General features: G+C 44.7%; 1 protein-coding gene across 1 annotated transcript in view; it reads left to right on the top strand.

The window, feature by feature from the left end:
- The first annotated feature begins 318 nt into the window (after window positions 1–318).
- Window positions 319–8,279, top strand: part of LOC132381787 (synaptosomal-associated protein 25-like) — a 66,072-nt gene continuing 58,111 nt past the window's right edge. The window contains exon 1 of the mRNA XM_059951353.1: window positions 319–398. The gene's annotated coding sequence lies outside the window, so the exon portion shown is untranslated. The remainder of the gene's footprint in view (window positions 399–8,279) is intronic.

The following is an 8,279-nucleotide window of genomic DNA, read 5'->3' as shown; positions in this document are numbered from 1 at the left end:
GCAAGCGAGCACTGAAGAAGCGGTGATGTTTTTGTTTGTACAGGAGAGTATATCATCTCAGCCGGAGCTCTCTCGCACCCGCCCTGAGCTCCGCGTAAAGCGGCGGATTCCAGCGGCTCCTTTGTCTGAATGGCCGCGGAGGCTCGGGTGGGGTGGGGTCGGGTCGATCCGGTGTGAGGGCGGAGTCTGAATCCAGAGTGCAGTGTCAGTCAAAGGCTGCCACTGAATTTACTGCATTGAATCTGGCTCCGGTTTAGGAATTGTGGGAGTTACTCTCCAGCCTCTCGCTCGCCAAGGCTTCTTGCACACTGATTCATCCTCAGACACAATAAAAGGCAGAGGCGGCGAACAGAGTTCGGATTTACGCTTCTTCATACAGGCACCGAGAGGACTCCAAGGTCAGTCATGATCTTTCAATTGTTTGTTACTTTACAATATGTTCGTAACGATGGTTAGTTACTTAAGGGGGTGTGAATTGAGCCACTGTTTGCCTAGACTGGCAGAAATGCAAACAACGCGAATGTTGTTTTTCAGAGAAGAACGAATAATATTGATAAGCACAGTTCAGTAACAGGCGCCGCCGTCTCGGAGATGGTCGTGTATATCGAGAGGGAGGTGGTGGGGAAAGGCGTTGACTCGGTGGCGGGATGATGTGGGGTGCTCCGGGAGAGTTGGGATGTCACACACCCCACGCCACCTGGAGCGGGGTTTGCATTCGCCAAGTGCCCGTGTCTTCCCCGAGGTTCCGGGCACCCGGTGTCCAGTGTCCGGAAAGTTCGGTGCGCGGCTGGTTTGCGCAGCAGGTTGTGAATTACGGCGAAATTGCGACGGTTGTGTTAAAAACACTAAATAGCCCCAAGTTCAGGACTTCAGCGGCGACCCTGGCTGCGGTTACCACATCGAGAGGTGAGAGCACTCTATCTGGTGGCATCACCATCTCGTTTGGGGGGACGACGACGACGACTTCTATAGAAAACGGAGAAACCACTGCAGAAAGTTCTAAACTCAGCCACTTCCATCACGGGCATCAGTCTCCCCAGAATCGGGGACATCTTCAAAAGGTGGTGCCTCAGAAAGACCCCATCACCCAGGACATGCCCTCTTCTCACTGCTACCATCACGGAGGAGGTACAGGAGCCTAAAGACACACACTCAGTGATTCAGGAACAGCTTCTTCCCCTCTGCCATCAGATTTCTGAATGGGCACTGTGAACCTATGAACACTACCTCGCTACTTTCCCCTCCCCTTTTACACTACTTATTTAATTCATTTGTTCTTATTGTAGTTTATAGTATTGACTATGTTGTATAACATTGCGCTCGTGCCGCAAACGCAGATTTCACGACATTTGCCAGTGATGGTCAACCCGATTCTGAGGTGGTTGCTCAGCCGTCGGGGCGCATCGTCGATTGAACGGGTCGAGCTGCCGCTGTTCGGTAGTGAAGCGGCCGCGGACCGTCCCTCACTCACACGCGACCCAGAAGTCTGGTCCTCATTGGGATTCGGGGTTTGACATCTTGTTTAGCGCTTGGAGTGAAAATCGGGCGGGGGTGTCGAGGGAAGCCACCCGGGACATCTCGCTTGGAGGTCGGAGGCAGGGGAGCTTCTCCATGATAAACACACTGATCTTCGTGGTCGGTGTATGAACCGCGTCACGGCGAGTCCCGCCGTGGGCGGCACAGTGACTCAACAGGTAGAGCTATTGCTTCCCACCTTGGGACACGAGTTCGATGCTCGCCTCCGGCGCTAACTGTTCTCCCTGAAATGGTGCGTGTTCCTCCCACAACGAGCGGGCCGCTGAGTTCCTGGCGTGTGGGTGCGTGCTACAATCTAGATCATTAGTTAAGAACGAGTGAAAATGAAATATCATTAATGTAAATGGGTTACCATTTGCCTCCGGGTCGACGTGGTCTTGTTAGACGGTGTTGAATTACTCTCTATCAAATGATTTAAAAAAAGATAGTTTTCAATCTCCGCCTCCCCCACCAACTTATTCTGACTTCTTCCCCCTTTCTTTCCAGTGCCGATCTCCCCTCAGTCTCCCTTCCTTTAGGGACCCAAACTCAGACTGCATGTCTCACTGTAGTCCACACCCCCACCCCCATTCCCGTTTCCTCCCACATCCCAAAGATGGACCAGTCGGTGGGATAATTGCACCTAGTTGTCTCAGTGAATAGTAGAATCTGGGGGGGGGTGGGGTGGGGGTGGAATTGATAGGAGTATGGGAAGAATTGAAGTATAGGATGAATATAGGATTTGTGTAAAAGGATAGTATAAACTCATTGGGCCAAACGGCCAGTTTCTGTGCTCCTAAGACTCTGGACTTGGTTTGAGATAGATTAGCCAATATTTCGAGATGTAACGTGGTATTGGACCCAAGGAGCCAAATACAACTACGTGATGAGTAAGTGTAACTTACTAACCTGTGGGTCTTTGGGAGGAAACTCACACAGTCAAGGGGGAACGTACAAACACCGTAGGATTGACCCTGCGTCTCAGGCTCTGTAATAGTGTTACTGTGCGCTCTTGGTTTGAATGCACTGAGTAGTATACACTCCATCTATACAGAGTGTTACTGACCGAGTAATTGAGCCTTTTGGGCAGGTGGGGCTCTTCAGCCCTGGGTGGCTGTCTGCCTAGGAGAAGGAAAACTGATTTTACCCTCCGCTGTTTTGCGGCCATACCCACCAGTGGGAAAGGCTTTGGGAGTAAACCCCGAGGAAGAACTCCCGAGCCGGGGTCCCTAAGGCAGTTTGGCAACCTCTCTGACAACACTGGCGCCAAGTGTACTGGCCCTTGCCCTTCCCTTGGACTACGTCAGTGACGTGGAGAGGGGGAACATGCAGCATGGGCCACAGCCGGTTCTTCAAATCTTCCCACCCAGGCTTGTGTCCTGGAGAGTCCAGCAGAGGCACAAACCATGATCCCCTGGGATCAACAACTGCGTACAGAATGAGCTGGTTCTCTGGCTGTGTAATAATGTTGTGTTACCGTGCACCCATAGATTGAAATGAACTGGGAAATACCCCCCAGCTGTACCAGGTCAGTACTAGGGGCAGCTTGCGGCAATGTTCTCCTGAGAAATGGCCTCCTCATCACATTCTTCAATTAAGTGGACAATGTCCTGTGGAATAGCATTCAATCCAAATTAACTGGAGGCTGATGAATAGCACCTCTCTTGGAGTTCGACCTCCAGATATAGAAGCAGAATTAGGCCATTTGGCCCATCGAATCTGCTCAGCAATTTCATCATGACTGATCCAATTTTCCCCTCAGCCCCAATCTCCTGCCTTCTCTCTATATCCCTTCATGCCCTGACTAATCAAGAATCCATCAAGCTCTGCTCTAAATATACATGAAGGCTTGGCCTCTGTAGCTGCCTATGGCAAAGAAATCTGCAGACTGGCCACTCTCTGGCTAAAGAAATTTCTCCTCATCATTGTAAAAGTCTATTCTGAGACTATGCGCTTTGGTCTTAGACTCTCCCATCAGAAGAAACACCCTCTCCACATCCAGTCTATCAAGGCATTTCACCATCAGTAGGTTTTAATGAGGTCTCACCTCATTCTTCTGAATTCTAGTGAATACAGGCCCAGAACCATCCAATGCTCTTCATTTGACAAGCCGCTGAATCCTGGAATCATTTTTGTGAACCATAGTTTCAACACATCCTTTCTAAGATAGGGACTCTCAGTTCTCCCAAGTGTGGCCTCATAAAATCTCAACATTACATCCTTGTTTTTTTATATTCTAGTCCTCTTAAAATGAATGCTAACATCACATTTGCCTTCCTCTCCACAGATTCATCCTGCAAGTTAATGTTTAGGGCATCCTCCACAAGGGCTCCCAAGTCCCTTTTGCACCTCAGTTTTTCTGCATTTTCTCTCCAAGCCGAAAAGAGTGAACCCTTTTATTTATGACCATACACTTTCCAACACTGTATTCCATCTGCAATTTCTTTGCCCATTTTCCTAATCTGTCCTTTTGTAGCCTCGCTACTTTCTCAAAACTACCTTGCTGTCCACTTTGTATAGTCTGCAAACTTTACAACAAAGCCATCGATTCCATCATCCAAATCATTGACATATAATGTAAAAAGAATTGGTCTCAACACAGACCCCTATGGAACACCACTTTAGTCACCGGCAGCCAACCAGAAAAGGCTCCCTTTATTCCTACTCTTTGCCTCCTGGCAAACAGCCACTGCTTTATCCGTGCTAAAACCTTTGCTGTAATAATTCTTTGTGTTAGAGGGCTGTGTGTATGTGTGAGTGTGTGTTTGAGAGAGGGAGGAGCAGAGTTTTGTTGTTTGCTCCGTTCACTGTTGTTCTGCTGAACATTGTGGGGGTGTGGGTAGGCTACGTTGGTGCTGGAATGTGTGGCAACACAGCGATCTGCCTCTGGCACACTCAATTATGTTGGTTATCACAAAGGATACATTTCACTGCATGTTTCAATGTACATGTGATAAGTAAACTTGACTCTTGAATCTCGAAACTGAATCCACTCTGTACCTGAGAGGGATAATAAATCAGCCATGATTGAATGGTGGAGAGGCTAGATGGGCTGAATGGCCTACTTCTGCTCCTATGTATTACGGTTGTATATCTAACCATGTTGCTGCAGGTTTTATTGTGACGACACGATGCTGCTACGTGCTTCACTGCACTGCTATGTGTTTCGGTGCTACTGGCTACACGATTCATCCCACATGACAACAGTTCTTGCCCTTCAGAACTAAATGATTGGAGGCTAAGTGCTTTGGAAGCACCTTGGGCTGTGAAGGTACTACTTAGAGGTGCTACTTCTAAACACTAAATGAAATACAGATACTTAAAGCTGAAATCGCTTGAGCTCTGTGCTGGCTAATCAAAGGCTGATTGACTCAGCAAAGCATATTGTAATGCCAGATTGCTGAAAACAAGTTCCATTGTATTTAAAATAAAACACAGGAGCAGCATCAGGCCGTCAACCTATCAATCTTCTCCACCATTTATTATCACTCTAAACACGATTCTCCTGCCTTCTCCCTGTAACCTTTGACACCCTGACTAATCAGAGTGAGTCAACATCGTGGGTCGAAGGGCCTGTAATGTGCTGTAGATTTTTATGTTCAATGTTCTAATCAGGAACCCATCAACCTCCACTTTAAATATACACAATGACTTGGCCCCCATAATTGTCTGTGACAACGAATCCCACCAGATTCACCACCCACTGGCAAGGAAATTCCTCCTCCTCTCTGTTCTAAAGGAACACTCTTCTATTCTGATGCTGTGTCCTCTGGTCTTAGACTCCCCCGCAATAGGAAACATCCTCTCCATTTCCGCTATATCGAGTCGAGCCCTTTCAACATTCGATAGGTTTCAGTGAGATTCCCCCCCCCATTCTTTTTTTTATTAGGTTTTTTTATACATTTTACAAATTAAAAAAGCCCCAAATCAGAATGAGGAACATTAATACAGTGCAAAATTAAGCATACAATGACAATATGATACAGAGAAAGACAATTAAAAAAAAAGCACCTAAATTGAAGACAAGTAAACTTAGTATCCTCCCCAAGCCCCACAACACAAAAAAAAACTCCAGACCAACCACAACACAATATAGAGAACATAAATCAGGACAATCAAACTCCCAGACTGTGAATACACTTAGCAACAGAGGATAATAATGCCTACTACCAGGAAAAAAAAGGGAGCTGAAAGCAAGGGACCGAAAAAAAGAAAAAAAAAGCCCTAGTCAAGAGGAAGGTTATGAAAGTACTCGATAAAAGGTCCCCAGATCTTATGGAACTTTAAATCCGAATTAAGAACTGAATAATGGATTTTTTCGAGGTCCAAGCAGGCCATAATGTCATTGAGCATGAGTGGGCGGGGCAACATCTCTCCAGCTAAGGAGGATTAAGCGTCTAGCCAGGAGAGAGGCAAAGGATAATATTCGGCATTTGGTCGGACTCAGACGTAAATCTGTCTTGCCCCAGAAACCGAACAAAGCAATTAAGGGGTTTGGTTCTAGGTGCTGATTCAGAATATACGATAACGTAGTGAAGATATCTTTCCAAAATTTCTCCAAGCTAGGACAGAACCAGTACATATGAATGAGAGAGGCCTCGCCCCTCTTGCATTTATCACAGAGCGGACTAATGTTAGGGTAGAATCGAGATAGTTTAGATTTAGACATATGGGCTCTATGAACAATCTTAAACTGTAAAAGGCAATGGCGAGCACAAAGAGAGGTTGAGTTAACTGATTTGAGAATCGAGTCCCAACTCTCATCAGATAAGGAGATATTTAAATCCTGCTCCCATGCCATTTTTAATTTTATCCACAGGGGCCCGTCGTAAGGCTGCTAACTTATCTCAAATAATTGATATTAAACCTTTACCTAGTGGATTAATGGAAAGAAATAAGTCCATAGCATTTTTCGCAGGCATTTCAGGAAAGTTAGGAATTAAAGGAGCAATAAAGTGTCTAATTTGGAGATATCTAAAAAGATGAGCATTGGGCAGATTGAACTTAACAGAGAGCTGCTGAAAAGAAGCAAAGCGATTATCAATGAAAAGATCTTCAAAATGCCTAATGCCCTTCCTATACCAAACATGGAATGCTGAATCGTACGTAGTAGGTAGAAAAAGGTGATTATGTACGACAGGGCTGGAAACGGAAAAACCATGGAAACCATAGAATTTCCTAAACTGAGCCCATATACGCAAAGTGTGTCTAACAAGAGGATTTGCTATTGATCTGGGCAGACTACTAGGGAGTGCAGAGCCAAGAAGTGCAGAGATAGTTCTTTAGTGGAGCTCAACTCCATTGCCACCCACTTAGGGCACTCGGGTTGGCCATGGAAAAAAGACCAAAAGGTAGCACAACGTATATTAGCTGCCCAATAATATAAACGAATGTTAGGTAAAGCCATGCCACCCTCTTTTTTAGGTTTTTTGAGATGGATTTTACTAATTCTAGAGCGCTTATTCTTCCACAGATATGACAAAATAATAGAGTCTAAGGAGTCAAAAAAAGATTTAGGAATAAAAATTGGGATAGATTGAAATAAGTATAAAAATTTGGGGAGAACATACATTTTAACAACATTAATACGACCTACCAAAGACATGGATAGAGGTGACCATTGTACCAGACTCTGTTTTATAGTATATGAAAGATTGGCAAAGTTTTCATGAAAGAGATCTTTAAACTTCCTTGTGACTGTAACTCCAAGATAAGTAAATTGATTATGGACTACTTTAAAAGGGAGATCACGAAATGTTAATTCTTGTGCTTCTTTACTAATTGGGAAAAGTTCACTCTTATGTAAATTAAGTTTATAGCCAGAGATCTGGCTAAACTGGTCAAGAAGTGAAAACATTGGAGGTAAGGATGTAGACGGATTTGAGAGAAAGAGTAATAAGTCATCAGCATAGAGAGAAACTTTATGCTCAACACCCCCTCTCCAAATCCCGGTCAATTCAGGACAATTTCGAAATACTATCGCCAAAGGTTCTATAGCCAAATCAAAAGGGACTTAAGGGGCATCCCTGACGGGTGCCACGTTTGAGATTAAATACCTGGGATTTCTGAAAATTAGTTAAAACAGAAGCAGTAGGACACAGGTACAGCAATTTAATCCAAGAGATGAAACTTTGACCGAGGTCAAATTTTTCTAAGACTGCAAAAAGATAGTTCCACTCTATACGATCAAATGCTTTCTCCGCATTGAGGGAAATAACACTTTCAGGAATCCCAGTTGGGGGTGCCCCATTCTTCTAAACTCCAGTGAGTTCAGGTCCAGAGCTATCAAACACTCTTCATACATTAACCCTTTCACTGCAAGAATCATTCTCGAAACCCTCCTCTGGACTTTCTCCAATGCCAGCACATCCTTTCATAGATAAGGCGCCCAAAACAGTTCTCAATATTCCAAGTGCGGTCAGACCAATGCCTTATAAGGACTCAACAATATATCTTTTGCACTACTACTTTAAATTTTTATATATACCTATTGTAATTTATAGTTTATTATTATGTATTACGCTGTACTGCCGCTGCAAAACAATAAATTCCATGACATGCGCCAGTGATATTAAACCTCGTCTGTTCAGGGAAATCTTGCACCAGCACTTATTAAGAATCAGCTTACTCCCATTTTGAGAATATTCGAAGATTCTGCTTTTCCTCTCCTTTGAGGAAAAGACTTCTAAAGACTGGTGTACATCCAAGAGGAAATAAAAATCCTCTTCATTTGTATTATATGGGCTTCCCTTAGTGTTAAGCAA

Source organism: Hypanus sabinus, chromosome 26 (genome assembly GCF_030144855.1).
Source record: "Hypanus sabinus isolate sHypSab1 chromosome 26, sHypSab1.hap1, whole genome shotgun sequence".
Classification (NCBI taxonomy): domain Eukaryota; kingdom Metazoa; phylum Chordata; class Chondrichthyes; order Myliobatiformes; family Dasyatidae; genus Hypanus; species Hypanus sabinus.
Note: the sequence above shows the minus strand (reverse complement) of the source record. Positions and strands in the feature narration are given on the sequence as shown.